Source organism: Papaver somniferum, chromosome 4, assembly GCF_003573695.1.
Source record: "Papaver somniferum cultivar HN1 chromosome 4, ASM357369v1, whole genome shotgun sequence".
Lineage (NCBI taxonomy): Eukaryota > Viridiplantae > Streptophyta > Magnoliopsida > Ranunculales > Papaveraceae > Papaver > Papaver somniferum.
Window position 1 is genome coordinate 31,492,655 of NC_039361.1, and position 17,087 is coordinate 31,509,741.

At 36.4% G+C, this 17,087-nt stretch overlaps 1 pseudogene; it reads right to left on the reverse strand.

Moving 5' to 3' along the window:
• Positions 1 to 11,357: 11,357 nt before the first annotated feature.
• LOC113273697 lies at positions 11,358 to 12,156 on the reverse strand (annotated as a pseudogene).
• Positions 12,157 to 17,087: the final 4,931 nt, after the last annotated feature.

Consider the following 17,087-nt stretch of genomic DNA (forward strand, 5'->3'; position numbering starts at 1 on the left):
TCATTGTATAAACCCTAGACTAAACAAAAAAATTTAATCAGTTCAACAAAATATACAAAAGACATGACGGTTTTTTCGAGTATAAAAAATTTCAGAAAATCATATGTTCAACTAATTTTTTCTTAGAAACATACTAAAACTTACAACGTAAAATTTGTGAAGCGAAGCCATATAAATGTCTAGCTGCTCAGGTGACGACATCCAGATACATGCATTCTACTACTGGACAGCCACTGATTTCGTAAAACCTGTATCCCGTAACCGACCACGAATCACATTTGAGCATAATGATGGTGCACTACAGTCTGTATGTTTTGCTGGTCAAGTTTTTTTCATAGAATCTGATACAACTCCTGAAAAGAGCTCGCCTAAAATCTCAAGTTTTCTGTCCTCGTTAAAAATAAAAAAATGTTGTCAGTATCCTAAATACAAATGAAGGATGATAACCCATTCGATCAGCTTATCTATAAGAAATGTCCAATTTAAACTTATAAACTGTCAGCTGAACATGAGCTTGCATATCTAAAGGTAGCGTCTTTCTCCATAAAGATATCGCTTAAGAACAATGGGTGCAGAAAATGTAATTGAAACTATGAAGCTGCCACGTCTGTGCTAGCATTTTATTTTAGCAATGTATGAGTATATATTTTCCCGAAAAGAAGCATCGCATATAAATTAAATCCTCTTAGGTTTAACCATTATTCTGGAGCCGAGCATTGATAAGTCCATAGCTGCACACTACAGTTGTTAATTCTTCCGATCCACCGAAGTCATGGCAATCTCTTGCAGAAAATTAAAGTTCATCAAAGTAGAAGAGGAAGTGAGCATAAATTTGTCAAGCAACTTGAGATAAAGAAACAAACAAAAAAAAAAATCAGCTTTCCCAACTGAATACATATAAACATAGCGTTTTTAGGGGCACTCAAAAGGAATTAGGGGCCAACAATAAAACAAAAAAGGTCACACAATCCTAAATTGTGTTCACCCCTTATCTTCCATATTTCGTAATGACAAAATTACCCTTCGATATTCGGTAGTTTGAGCAGGATTCGGGTGATAAAAAAATTTGAGGGATTTTTTTTTTTTTTTTTGCTTTTTCGAACTTTGGTACAACCATAATCGGTAGTAAAGTGTGTTACTTTAACTTCCGAATGTATATTGGTCCCAAAATGAGATTTTTCCAAAATCCTTTAATTTTCGACTTTGGTGCAACCATAATCGGTAGTAAAGTGTGTTACTTTAACTTCCGAACGTATATTTGCCCCAAAATGATATTTTGCCAAAATCCTTAAATTTTCGAACTTTGGTACAACCATAATCGGTAGTAAATTGTGTTACTTTAGCCTCCGAATATATTCATTTTTTGAATCTTAGTACTACCATAATCGGTAGTAAATTTGACTTCCGAATGTTTATTGTCCCCAAAATGAGATTTTGCCAAAATCCTAAAATTTTCGAACTTTGGTATTACCATAATCGGTAGTAAAGTGTGTTACTTTAACCTCCGAATATACTAAATTTTCGAATTTTAGCACTACCATAATCGGTAGTAAATCTAACTTCCGAACGTATATTGGCCCCAAAATGAGATTTTACCAAAATCCTAAAATTTTCGAACTTTGGTACTACCATAATCGGTAGTAAAGTGTGTTACTTTAACCTCCGAATATACTCAATTTTCGAATATTAGTACTACCATAATCGGTAGTAAATTTGATTTCCGAATGTATATTGGCCCCAAAATGTGATTTTGCAAAATCTTAAAATTTTCGAATTTTGGTACTACCATAATCGGTAGTAAACTGTGTTACTTTAACCTCCGAATATATTCAATTTTCGAATATTAGTACTACCATAATCGGTAGTAAATTTGACTTCCGAATGTATATTGGCCCCAAAATATGATTTTGCCAAAATCCTAAAATTTTCGAACTTTGGTACTACCATAATCGGTAGTAAAGTGTGTTACTTTAACCTCTGAATATACTGAATTTTCGAATTTTAGTACTACCATAATCGGAAGTGAATTGTGTTAATAAGTGATGCTTATTATCTGCCGATTGTGTTCATGGCCTCAAATTCAAATTTTCAAAACTTAACAAAAGTTTCAAAATTTTCTACTTTCACAATCGGTAGTTAATGATGTTCATTATCTATCGATTGTGCGTAACTTTTTGTACAGAGAAATTTAATTTTTAGAATCAAGAATAATCGGTAGATATCGATCAATTTACCTACCGATTATGGTTGATGTTCTTAAGAAACGAAGAACATCAACCATAATCGGTAGGTAAAGTAGATTATTATCTACCGATTATGTTTCTGCTAGTGTAAATCCAAGAACATCAACCATAATTGGTAGGTAAAATAGATAGTTATCTACCGATTATGTTTCTGCTACTGTAAATCCAAGAAAATTTTCGGATCAAATTTTTGATTTCAAGTAATCAAATCCTAATTTTGAATCACAACTACTATCATCTATTCGTTTTGTTTGTTGAACTCCTTTTTTTTTGATGTTCTAAGTTTCAACTTTAAGGTTTATGAATTTTGGGTTTTAATTTTAAACAATCAATCATAACATTTGTTTGATCGATGATCTTTGTTTTCAATCAAAATTAAAATGATGGAAAAAAATTTCAATGGGTGGAAAAGAGAAGAAGAAGTGGAATGATATGATTATGAAAATAAAGGATATAGGTTTAGATTTAGTATAAAGGTGAAGGACAATATAGATAATTTTTATTTTTAACACATCCCTTAACCTCCTTCAATGGATGGGAATAAAAAGGTGGCCCCTAATTCCTTTTGAGTGGCCCCTAAAAACGCTAGGCATATAAATACACCTGTGATGCTACACTAAACAAAAAAATTCGACCTCTTCCCTCTTGATAGCACAGTATGAATTGGGATTTATATAAGATAACAAATAGAAAAATGTAGAAGAAAGGTAAGGACGGAGATACATTAACGTGTAAGTACTGTCATTTTTGCCGATCTTATTTCCCAATGTAGAGAAAGATTGGTTTTAAATCATCTTTTTTCATATTGCAAAGAAATATAGAATCCAAAATCAGACATTGAGGAAGGAGCCACAAAAATACAGGATGACCATGCTCAATCAAAAACATGTTCATAGGTCCCAAGAAACACTTCGTATAGTCAACTGTGTTGATCTTCCCAGAATTCGATCCACAGTTTGGTCCATCACAGGTCACCATCATCCCAAAAGTTTACTTATGACACGCAGGGCAGGCTAGATACCGCGAACCATTTTCAATGTGTATTTAGGTAGCAGTCTCTATATGAAATGGCGTGGTGATCAAAATGCATGATATACAAACACTGAGCATATTTAACCTTCGTACCCTGAACTACTGTGCGCATGAATGTTATGAAATACTGCATTGTTTAAGCAGCAAAAATATGAAGAATCAACTTGAACATATAAACTGATCAAAAAAGAATGATTACACGGTTATTGAATTACATCTATCAAATAGTCATTGCTTGTGCAATTTTAAAGGGATAATTGCAGCAAAATGTCACTTATGAACCTCAAACCGAGAAATTTTTTCACATATTTGTGCCAAAACAAACATTCACTTGGAAAATCTAATTTATCTGCAAAAAGATGAATCATAACGGGAACCAAAGATATATGTATACAACAACTGAGAAAACAATGAAACAAACTATTTTTATATAAATAAGTAGACATCTGCACAATATATATGCACCTCATAGTATTCTATGGCATCCAAGTTCCAAGGTGGAGATGAGCTTTTTCATCACTGATTACTATGGCAAAGAAGAGCAAGGTGAAAATAGAGAGTTTTAAAAGTATTGTGAGAGTTTGGAATGATCATACCTCTTCTTTGATGGCTCTACCAATAAAAATTATAGAAAAACAATTGTCAACTGTTAACAACAACTAAATCAAATAAAAATTTAAGAAAAATTTGCAAATAAAAATCGTACATATTCAAACTTACAGAGAAGTGATCGAGTAATACCTTGACAGTGTATGACAACCTCTCTTTGAGGTTTATATAGTTGAACATATCCAGAGGGATTGATTAGCGGCAATACTGGAGCAGTTAATAGGAATTTTCTTTTAATTCGTAACGTATGAACAACTGATGCAGATTAGGTTGAAGGGTAAGTTCCTCTTTGGCAATTGATAAATACGGCATTGAATCGCAGATTTGGAGCTTATCTTTGGTAACTCCACCTTTATGTCACTATGCATGTAACGTATGGAAATTTATGACAGTGAACTCAAATTTTGGACGTTGGATGCAGGCGTCAGAAGGGGATGCATCCTGAGCCACGATTTATCTCCTACACTTTCTTGCATTTTGTGAGCAATGGGAGCCATCGATCGCCTTAGAAGGTCCAAGCAGAGTCTTCAGATGAGCAAAAACACATTTGTTTTTGTAAGATGGATTTACAAAATCATTTGTAAGATTCTTGTAAATAGAATGAAGCCTCTTTTGAGCAAAATGATTAGCCCATATCTGCTTATGTCCTAGGAAGACATATTCAAGATAATGTCATTATTGCTCACGAGTTGGTCCACACTATGAAAAGAAAAAGGAAAAAGGACAAATGGGGTGTCATGGGCCTTAAATTAGATATGTCTAAGGCCTTTGACAGAGTCGAATGATCTTTCCTAAGGGACATACTTAAATCCTTTGGCTTCTCTGAGCATTGGTGTGACTTAATACACCAATGTATCAGCACTACAAGTATTTCCATTATGTTAAATGGTTCGTCGTGCAAAACCTATAGACCAACAAGGGGTCTGAGGCAGGGTGATCCCCTGTCTCCATACCTGTTCATTTTGGTTATGGAATTATTTTCTCGATATCTTCTTCATGCTGAAAATTGTCAACTTATTTATGGTTTGAAAGTATATAAGGAAGCACCGAGTATTAGTCATCTGCTTTTTGCAGATGACTGTTTCATCTTTCCAAAAGCTTCTCACTCTGAAGCTCAAAATCTTTTGAGTCTTATTAAAGATTTTAGTTTAGTTTCAGGACAAGTAATTAACCTCCAGAAATCAGGTTGTTTCTTTAGTAATAATGTGCACCCTGAGCATGCAGTTTCTCTCATTAATGATCTCAAAGTTAAGAAGATAGCTTTAGACGAAAAATACTTAAGTATTCCTCTGTTCATATCGAAATCTAGAACTGATTCCTTCAATCATCTTAATGAACATTTTGATAAAAGAGTTGCTAAATGGAAAGGTAAACAATTTAATCAGGCAGGTAGGTCTGTGATGGTTCAAAATGTGCTAAAAACTTCTCCCATATATCATATGAATACTTTTACTATTCCTGATAATATTATCAATAGTATGGAATCGTCTCAAAGAGACTTCTGGTGGGTAAGTGATCGCTGTCGTATGCGTCAAAAATAATATTACTTTCTTACAACTTAAAATATAAAATATAGCAAGGGTAAGAAAGGATCATTCCCACAGAGAGGACTAGGTTGTCAATATGTTTCGGTTTCTTAGATAAACAAGGGGGGATTTCTGATTTTTATGTAAAGGAAAATAAACTAAAAGCAAATAATGAAATAAACAAGCAAATCAATAAGATGAAGATATTGGTCAAGGATTAGTCTTCATTCACAAACATGAATTTGTAACAGTAACTAGAATTGATATTTAATCTCAACTTTTATCAAAAGTCCTAGGATACCTTGATCGCAAGAATATCCCGTTAATTTCCTCTTGTCATCAACAAACACATTAAAAGATGCGAATGTGAATTCTTCCTAAAAAGCAACCTAAAGTGTAAAAGGACAATTAAGTTTAACTCCTTAAGAGCACTAAGTTCTATGAAATAAGACTAATCAATGCAAACGAACGTGTAAAAGCACTAATCCGTTTTAACAAAGGTTATGACTCACATGTGACTACTAGGATGTATTACTACAAGCAATAATCACAATCATGCTACTTGTAATCAGGAATCTATCACTTTTGCGTATAATAAATCCTAATCTAGCAATGGAGATGAACACAAAATCAAACGATTCGCGACTCGATCAAACAAGTATTCAAATCATAAGACAAGATAAATAGTGAATCATAATCGACAATATGGAGACAAAACTAATTTATTGAATGAAAACCCATAGTTGGAAATCCAACTTATTCCTTAACCAATAATAAAATTAAGTACTCATGGCATAGGAGTTCATAACAAGGAGAAAAAGAAAATTCATGTTTCTAACCCTAGAACCAAAAATAGAAGCCTCCCTTCTGGAGAAATCTAGGTTTAGAGAAAGACTTTTCTATTTATATGCTTCTCCCCTTCCAAAAGGATACTCTTTCCAATATTAGGTCTTCTCAAAACACATCTCCAAGTGGTTTACCAAGCCCATGTGTGAAAGTCTCTTATGGAAAATCTGGGTCCAAAAGTGGGTCTCCGGATTGCTGACGTCATCGCCGGAATCCGGCCATCGTCGGAATCCTGCACCGGAAACTGTCTCTGGCCGCCTTTGTCATCGGAAACTGTCACCAGGCAAATGTGTACTTCCAGCAGCTCATCCCTCCTTCTCTGCAACCCATAGGTTCACAAATGAATTTAAGCCAATTCCTTGTTCTTGCAAAAACATACCCAAAAGCGCGACTCCAAACTCATATATCCCGCGGCCAACTCTTGCGTCCGACTCATACCCCCTTCACGATCCAATGAAACATTAAGATTCCCACTTTCCTTTCCGAAATCCGGCAACCGGAACTAGTACCCTCGTCTTGCCATTCTAGCTGCGTTTTCGCACTGTCTCTGCAATTCTGGTTTAGGACTCTGTCACTTCTCAGGCCATAAACTCTCTAACCTAGTCAGTTTTGTGTATCTGCAAGCTACTCCAGTCCAACTGCACCTAGCATAACCTGCAACAACCACTTCAGCCATACACAACAACTGGACCTGACTTCTCACCCTTTCACAGCTGCAACATCACCTCTGCAAACTCATTGCATTCATTACGGCACTGCACTCCTACACATGCATCTATACTTCACACTACAACACCAATCACCTGCAATAGCTTGGAAACTAACAGAGCCAGCTTCAGTCACTGTACCTGCACAAGCTCAACATATCCACAACCTCCATAACTCAACCATACTGTTCCTTCAACTGCAACATTCATGCATCACACCAGGGAAGCAACACTCTTCCACCAGTTTCAGCTTCTCTTGACTGCAACAACAAATGCAACTCAACCTTCCAATCCCATCACTTGCAAAACACCAGTTTGCATCTCTCAATACTGCTCATAACTGCAGACACCCATCTCTGCCACTGTAATCACCAGAACAGCTTCACTAGCAGCCATTTCAACTTCACCAGAGACCCTCAGTATCACTAGTAACAGCATGGTCTTCTTAATCTTGTTACAACCACCAACCTGCAACTGCATCCACTTCTGAGCTGGCATCAACATCTGCCTGCAACTCGACTATTTCACATAGAAACAACCATCTCGATCTAACCACGACAACTGCATCACTCAACCAATTCCCCAGCTTCCATTCATCCTCTCAGCCCATGTAATCTGCTCTTCAGTCCACATTTCTTGTCCTCTTGCCATCGGAGCAACACCAGTTCATTCTCAGTCCAGATTATGCAACTCAACACCATAACATAACTGCAGCTGCAACCAATTCTCATAATCATCACTACCCATTCTGCAGCAGCACATCTGTTACTCACTATTCCATTGCAGCATTACGTGAGGCCACATCGACCATTCAACTTCTCCATCTGTAATCAACCTGACAGTATCACTTGTAATTGCACTTCACTCCCAGCTGCTCTATTGCAGCCAACGCTTCAAAGCCGTCAGCTACTCAATTCCTTGGCGGCAACAGCTCCAACTGCAATTCAGTTCAGCTCAACTGCACCTCAAACACACAGCGAACATCACCTGTCCCTGCTTAATCCTTCCTCGCCTAAAGTTACAACCATTACCCATAGCAGTTTCAGTACCAGCACAGTCCATTTCCAATTCAGACTCAATCACAGTTCAACCGCCACTGCTCAAGCATCTTATCTCCAGTTCAGACTTCATTTGCAACTTCATTCTGGTAGTGCAAGAATCACCTGCATAACCACCAGAGATTATCATTCTCAGTGAACATCTCTGCCATCAGACTTATCACCTGCAACTGCAACTGCTATTTCACATAGAAACACCATAACAGCTACCATACTTCCTTCAAGGCTCGAGCACCATCTCGCAAATCACCTGCAACATCTTCAGAAACCCAATTTCGAACCCTAATTCCTTCTCAGTTCAAAACCCCCTTTTCTCATTTAATCTTCATATAAATCCACCAGGTTCTTCCTTCAGAATAGAAAATCAACACAAACCCCTTGTTTCAATTCGCACCAGATCCCCTTTTCTCAACTCTAATTTCTTGATTCGATTGAATACAGCAAAACCCTAAGTTTCTTTATCTCAATTTCTTCTCGATTTGAATCACTCAATTCGATCTGATTTTCTCCTCCGCAACAGCTTCTTCTCGAACTCAGACAGCATCTTGTTCTTCCCTGCCCTTCTCAACTTCACAAGTTATCAAATCCCCATTTATCTCTCTTCATCAGCAACAATCAATAGCGCAGTCTCCCTCATTTTTCTTTTCTGAAATTCATGTAAGATGTAATGAAGAAGAAGAAAACGAGATGCACAAATTTTCTCTCTTTTGGTAGATAATGATTAAAACTGATATAGGCACCCAGTACGTCACATAAGGACCACCTCCAATTATTTTGGCTTGTCAGTCTCAAAAAACTGACCGTTCATTCTTCACTCCTTACGCAACATAGCCTGCTCCAAATATAACTCGCATAGTCACGTGTGAGTTGATCTTTTTTTTTTCTTTACACTCCAAATAGATGTTTTCTCATTCTTTTGATCATAATGACTCCATCGCACCTAATAAACTCAAAAGCAAACATAAGATACATAATTTACAAGAAAAGTAGCAAAGAAAGCACAAATACTAGATATAAAATTAGGTGTTTTAGACACCTATCAGTAAGTCCAGTCCGGGGGGAATTTACTTAAGGAGTTGACCAAGAATTTGTACACATAAATATCAGGGAGGTCTTGGATTTTGTAATCTTAAACATGTCAACCTTTCTCTTTTAACTAAGACTGCTTGGAATGTTATTCATAAACCTGATTTGCTTTGTGTTATCATCCTGAAGTGCAAGTACTTTAAAAACTGCCACCCCCTTCATAGTCCTAAAAAGGCTGATGTTTCATGGGTCTGGAGGAGTATTAGTCGAGGTCTAGAGCTCATTAGGCAGAATTCCATATGGAAAGTTAGGAATTGTGAAAATATTAATGCATTTACTGACAATTGGATCCCAAACGTCTGTGAACCTAAGTTTATCTCAAATCCCAATCCTAATTTTCTTGTTTCTGCTTTTATTGATGAAGACACGAAATCTTGGAAACCTGATCTTTTTAACGCTTATTTTACTCAACAGAATGCTAGGAATATTCTAGGTACTAGGATACCATTATCAGGGGATGACATGCTTGTTTGGCCACATACTAAAAATGGCATGTTTTCGGTGAAATCTGCCTATAAAATCATTTCTGACCAACATGAGTTTTTGAATAATTCACAGAATAGTAATCCTTTTTATAAATCTCTGTGGGAACTTCCTATTTTACCTAAAGTTCAAATTTTTGCTTGGAAATGTCATGAAAATATTCTCCCTGCCAAATCTGTACTTCATAGATACTCTAATGGTCATGATTCTTCTTGCAATATGTGCAACTCAGGTATAATTGAATCCCCTGAACATATCAGTATACAATGTGAGTTCTCTAAGTCTGTTTGGTCACTTACTCCTTATGCAGACATTATCGAGCAAGATAGTGCTTCAAATGTTAACTTGCAGGACTGGATTAGTAAATGGCTCTCTAATGACAGTTTAAAATCTAAAGCTGGGGTTGTTTTTACGATTGCTTGGAGTATCTGGAAAGAGAGATGTCTCAACACTTTTCAAGGGAAAAACCTTAATCACTATGTTACTACTAGACTGGCTCTTATGTTAGTTAATGATACAAATACCTACTTAAGTAATTCTGCACCTGAGAATAACCTTAGGACTATTACTGAAGAAGAGGATCTGAATAGTTTCATTAGCCAATTTCCTGAAAACTGCTATATTATCTTTAGTGATGCAGCTTATGACAAGAACTCTAACTTATCAAGAATTGGTTTGATTATGAATGATATTACAGGTGTATTCCTTGGATGCAAACTCAAAGCCGGGAATGTGAGGAATGCTGAGGAGGCGGAAAGTCTGCTTTCCTGGAGGCGGTGAAGTGGGCAAAAGAGAAAGATTTAGAAAAAGTTTGTTTTGTCAGTGATGTTAAAACAGTCATTGACTCCTTCAATTTCAATAATAACCAATTATTTTGGTATAATAACTCAGTCTTAGATGACTGTAAAACAATTATTCCCAGTTTTAGCTTTGTTAAGTTTCAATTCTTGCGTAGAAATCATATTGTACTTGCAGATCTTGCAGCAAAGTTTAGTAGAAGGTCTAGAACCTCTGGAGAATGGATGGGATTTATCCCTTAATTTCTCAATTCTACCATTTAATCCACTCTCTATCAATATATCATTTTTTCTAGAAAAAAAAAACTTAATTCCGCCACCATGGTACGGAGTCGGAGTTGTAAATTTGTAAAGACAAACTGATTTTGGCCGACCGAGTTAAATCGGTCTGGCTGACTGAGTTAATTAGAACCGATTCAGGTTCTGGATTAAATGAGTCAAGATTTGAATTGGTTTTGGCCTGAGCCATGTGCACTGGCGCATCACAGCTTCATTCCATCCATCTTGGCGCTTCACCAGGCCAGGCCATGGATTTCACCTGCAACACAAGCATTGAACCACCACATCTGCAACTGTAGCAGCAATTCCACACAACCCACAGAAGCTGCCTAGACATCTCCTATGTGAGCTCAAATCTCAGCTGCTTCACTTCATCGCAACCACTATCGCTTCTTACTTGCAGTCTTATTCTCTCATTCAATCACACCATTCGTTGCTCCAGTTCAGTTGTAGTGACCACCATTAACTCCATATAACACACCAGAACCCTTGCCTTCAGTTGTAATCACGTCACACCATGACCTGCAACATTCACCACCACCAGTTACACGCCTTGCTACACCAGCTGCAACTTCATATCAGTCATTTGAACACTGCAAATCCATCTCAACTTGCAACTCACTTCAATGTTCAATAAAATACAGCATCGCCTCAATCTCCAACCCATCAGATCAACGATTCTGTATCCATAGGGTGTAGGTAGGGCACGAGAATACGAGATACTCATAATAGCACTTGAAGGAGGTAAGGCACTACTGCCACTGCATCATTCTATTGAGAAAGCATGCATTAATCTTAGTAAACTGGATACTTGGACATCTCTGAAAACAAAATTGACGGGATATGAAAAACAAACCTTAGCACTGACATCGTCTGCAACGATTCTTTTCTCTGACTTCCATTTGACGTAGTCAATTCGGCTGAACTTTGTGAATCCCCTTGAGATAAATACAAAAACAATGGTTAATGATCACATCTACACCAGTAACAGGCCTAAAGATTTGAAGAGCTTTTGCCTCTCTTTACGTGTAAATTTAATTAATAAGCAGATGTCTTATTAATAGGAAAACATACCACTTCCTGCTGACAATGATCGTTTGACGTCCAGGGAACTTGAAGTTGGCACGACGAAGGGATTCCTGGGCATTGTTGTCATTGTTATCCTTGCAGCGAACTGACAAGAGGACCTGACCGATGCTAACTCTGGCACAAGTACCTAGGGGTTTACCAAATGCTCCTCTCATACCAATCTGAAGCCTATCAGCTCCAGCACATGAAAGCATCTTGTTTATACGCAAGACATGGAAAGGATGTACCCTGACTCTCAAATGGAAGGCTCCCTTCCCAGCAAACTTGGTCATGTACTTGTTACAGCTAATACGATCATCCTCCAAAGCTTCACTTGATATATTTTCCTTCTACCAACTCACCAAGTGGATACAAAATGGGAACTCATCAACTCCTTTCTTTTTCATTCCAACATCATAAATTATAATCTTTAGGTCACGTACACCACGACAGTACCTGGATTTTGGGTATGGCTTGTTCTTAATATGCCTGTAACATATATAAACTAATATAAGTACGCAATAAGTGATTGATTGCATAGACAACCCAGTAAATTACTAAATATTTTGTTTTATAATTCATAAGTTGTTGCATGAGGACCAAATATGCATAATGAAAAAGAATGAAAAATACTCATACAAAGAAACATCAGCTGCAAGGTTTTAGAAATCATTACCGACACGTTAAGCACTTATAATAGCAGGCGTTAAGTACCTTAAACAGCATCAGCTCCAACCCATCAGTTCTAGACTGCAACAGCAATACTGCAATCCAATTACCTGCAATTGTACCAGTGCCTCAAACCAGCTTACAGCACTTAAGCTTCAATTATGCATTTCCATCTCCAACTCAGGTTCAAGACTGAGCTTAATATGCTCGGCTTGTACTCAAGAACCACAACTAGTTTACAGCTTCATTACCAACACTTCCAGCCTTTTTCTCGAACTCGGACTGACCAGCCATTGGACCATGACTAATAGAAACAACACCTCCAACGCACAGTCCTTCTCTTTACTGATCTGCAACAACAAACCCCATTTTATGTTCTTCTGATTCTCCAACTCAGTCACAGTTTCACCTAAATCAGCCAGCATCTCAATCATCCTCTCAGCTTCACATTCCAACTCAAACCCCATAAGCAGAACCATTAATCACCACCATAAACAAACCCCAATCTTCTCCTCTCTGATTTCATCTGCGAATTTCTTCATTTCTTACTTAACAACACCAGATTCGAAACTTGGTTTGAAATCGAACCACTCTGTATTCCTGAAATCCGTCAAAACCCTTGAAGTTCATCTCAATCACCAACTCGAATCCTTCCTATAAACCCTAACTGTTTCAAACAGAAACAAACCCATCTTGATTTGCAGCTTCAATTTCAGAATCCTTTTTCCCATCGATCTGAACTATCAATACCTCCATCTCTTCTACAGCATCAGCTCTTTCAGGTGAAGAAAACCCATCACGGCATCTAACTCAAGTTAAATATTGTGCAATATTAGTTCCAAGTTTTTTGCACCACACTCATTGAAAGAAAGTAGTAGTAAAATCATTAATCGACACATTGCGGTCAAAATTATTGCACAGGTCACTGAACTGCCAAGGGATTTGGTTTCTAATAAGATAAACCAAATAAAATAAAATAAAAATAACCATTGAAAAATTAAAACTCTGAAATTTAAGTTATAAATGGTTCTCAAACGCCATATCATAATAAGTCTTACATTCTTAAACTTGGAATAAAATGAAAATAACCATTAAAAAAAAGAACTCTGAAATTTAACTCATAAATGGTCCTTAAACGCCACATCAAAATAACTTCACTACTAAACTCATAGTACTTTTCTTATGCTTAGGGAACAACTTGAAGACAACTATGTATGAGTGCACCATCTGATGACATGATAATGGCCACCACAGTACCCACTGTAACTGTGTAGTATGTGAGTTTTTGTTTCGCGATTGTGGAATACACTCTAGAAAGCCAACTTGATGTGTGCAAATTTAGGATGTCGCTCACATCCTTATAATGATACCTTGTCAGAGAGTGTGCCTTCGTCTTCACAAGGTCTTGGAATAGTTTACCACGGAAGAGTAATCCATACTTGTCACACATATCATAATTATTCAGTGGGCCCAGTACCAAATAAGGAGGAATAGGAAGTTTTAAAGTGCCCTGTCTTCATCCTCGGCAGGAGTCCTGAAATTCGACTTGTATATGGAAGAGTGAGTAGAGTGAGTAGGAATACCACGATGTCGATCTTTGATTCCTGTAATAATAACAAAAAAATGACTTAAAATTCTAATCAAATAACAATAAAAAAACAAAAAAAACAAAATCTGATGCTGACGTTTTGCTTTTGTTTTTCGCACCCAATGGGTAGATTTTCTTTTTTTTTCTCTAATTAATAACACAAAAAAGGAGAGACCACCAGATAATATTAACAAATCCCTAAAAGAACATCAAAAACATGATTGCTATCATATCATTGCTCATTCTATACAAATGGTACCCACTATCAATCTTAAAAACAAAAAGGAAAGTTCTAAACCCCATCCATAAATAATGGTCCCATTCATTAAAAGTTCTAAACTAATATATTTAATGAAGTAAATGAGAGCAAATCACTGTGTAGTTACTCCATTTAGACTTCAAGATGAAGAGGATACCAGCTGCCTGCAATCTGTCAAAATAGAAGAATTTTTCATTTTAAGTTAGATTTAGATCTACACATTTGAAAAAAAAACAAAGAAAAGAGAACGGTGAATAATCTAAGTGATTAAAGAGACGGAGAAGGAAGAATATCACACTTGTTCTGTTGCACAGCTGAAGATAGATGGAGAAGATGAAGAAGATGGGACGGCTGCGGAAGAACAATAAACCAGCCTCAAAAACAAACACAAGTGTTCACCTTCGATTTTAATTTAGGGTTTTTTCTTGTTTTAGTAAGAAACTTTTCAGAAATACAAGATTAATGGTGGTGACTGCTATCGTTTTCGGAAGAAAATTTTGTCCTCATTCTCTTTCACTTTTTGATTGTTTGTTATGGGTGTGGGGGCCTCTCCTAAAACGTTCACCATTAGGTGACCATTACTGAACCAGGTAAGCCAAGGCATAGGTCATGGAGCTATAGTGCATGATAACGTAGAAAACATGTATTTGATTTTTCCGAATCACATGTAGAATTGATGTTTTATTCTGATATATATATCGGGTTGGGTGTAATTATTGGGGCATAATTTTAGAAGGCTATTATTGGGGCGTCACACTCCATTAGAGGGCTTCACTTGAATTCTTAATGTCCATAAAAGTGGTTATGGGATATTCTAACACATATACAAAATGTCTAGATTACCCTTTAACTAGAAGTGATTTTACGTCCAGGTTTGAATTAATTCCAACCGTAGAATTTTATTTGCATGTAATTTTACGTCCAGGTTTGGATAAGTTCCAATCGTAGAAGCTCATTTTACGTCCAGGTTTTTTTAATTCCAACCGTAATCCGATTTTACGTCCCGTTTTCTTTTAATTCCAACCGTAGAAGTGATTTTACGTCCAGGTTTGTATTATTTCCAACCGTAAAAGTGATTTTACGTCCAGGTTTGAATTAATTCCAACCGTAGAATTTTATTTGCATGTAGTTTTACGTCCAGGTTTGAATTAGTTCCAACCGTAGAAGCTCATTTTACGTCCAGGTTCCTTTTAGTTCCAACCGTAGAATCAGATTTTATGTCAAGTTTTCTTTTAATTCCAACCGTAGATGTGATTTTACGTCCAGGTTTGGAATATTTCCAACCGTAGAAGTGATTTTACGTCTAGATTTGGATTATTTCCAACCGTAGATATTTATTTTACGGCAGTTTTTCTTCCCACAAAAACTTTGTCCCAGAATTCACCAAGTATACAACAAAATTCATTAATTTAATTTTTATGTAATTAAATTATATTAAAATTAACTAAATAAGGGTTGTTTAGTCATTACAAAATTATTTGAGATAAGGGTTTTTGATATTACTTATGGGTGACCCGTTTTTGTCCTATTGGGTGATGCCCCGCTAATAGAATGTGACGCCCCAATAATAGCCTTCTAATTTTAAGACTGATAATAAACCTGGTTAGTTTAGGGTCTAGTGTAATTATTTTGGTCCTATGACTATAAAACAAGAAGGACCATTAAAAAGTAATTTTTGGAAACCCCTTGTCCACCTGTTTATGTAGTAGTAATATGACTTTATTCATTAGTGATGATTAATTAAGTTAATTTAGTAATTTAGTTAACTAATGACATATAAAATTTACACTACGCGTGCACAGATGCTGACTCAGCTAACCGAGCAACGGATGGAAAAGCTAACAATGAGAGGCGACACTAATTTCAATCTTTTGGGGGAGGAAACGCCAATTAACGATCTTGGCAAGGGAGGAAACGCAAAATATAGTTAAATTAGTTAGTGTTTGAGTTTGATATAGTGTTATGATTAGAATAGAAATTCATTTACTCTTCTAAGGTTTGGAGGGAAAGAAGAAGTATTTGGAAAAAAAAAAAAACTAGGGTTTTTGATTTCTTAGCAAAAATGAAACTTTATAGTGACAATGAAGACTCTAATAGTGATGAAAAAGTGGGTGCATCAGATAATCTTGATTTGGATCCTACCGATTTGCATTATTTTTTGAATGAAGAAGGGAAAGTCAACCAAAGAATGATTTAAGATATTATTCAAGCACAAGAACAATATCACCGGGAAGATGAATGTGATAATGCTTCCAATCGTCAGGTATGAGTTGTAACGATCTACAAACATGTACTTATATGTCATGATCGCCCAAAAAGAGGAAAAAAATCGGAAATTTAACCCGGGATCGGTTTATGTGATAGCACCACTTAACCCAATTCTGGAAAAATCCCTAATTTAGGAACAATAATTGGTCGTTGTTTATCACCATATGATCCGGTTGTAATAAATTTTTGGCGCGATGGGTACGTGACGGAAATCAATAGTTGTTGGTGATGCACATATGCCGATCCTTCACTTGAATAATTATGTAAAATACACAAAGCTCACAATCAGGTTATTTACGTTTATACGTAATCTGATTATTCATAAGAAAATGAAAATCAGAGGTCTAACAACCACACCCAATGTTTCTCTAGGCAATATGTATGGAAAACACCAAGAGAATTCCAAGAGAATCAACTAGACAGTCAGACTCGATCACGAAAAATTATCCAAGAGTTATATCTCAATTTCTCAAATCAATCTGTAATTGAAAAGATAGGAATCTGTGAGCCTGATTGAATATGAGAAACGACTTGGATGGTACCAAACGACTTGAAGAAAATAACCTTAG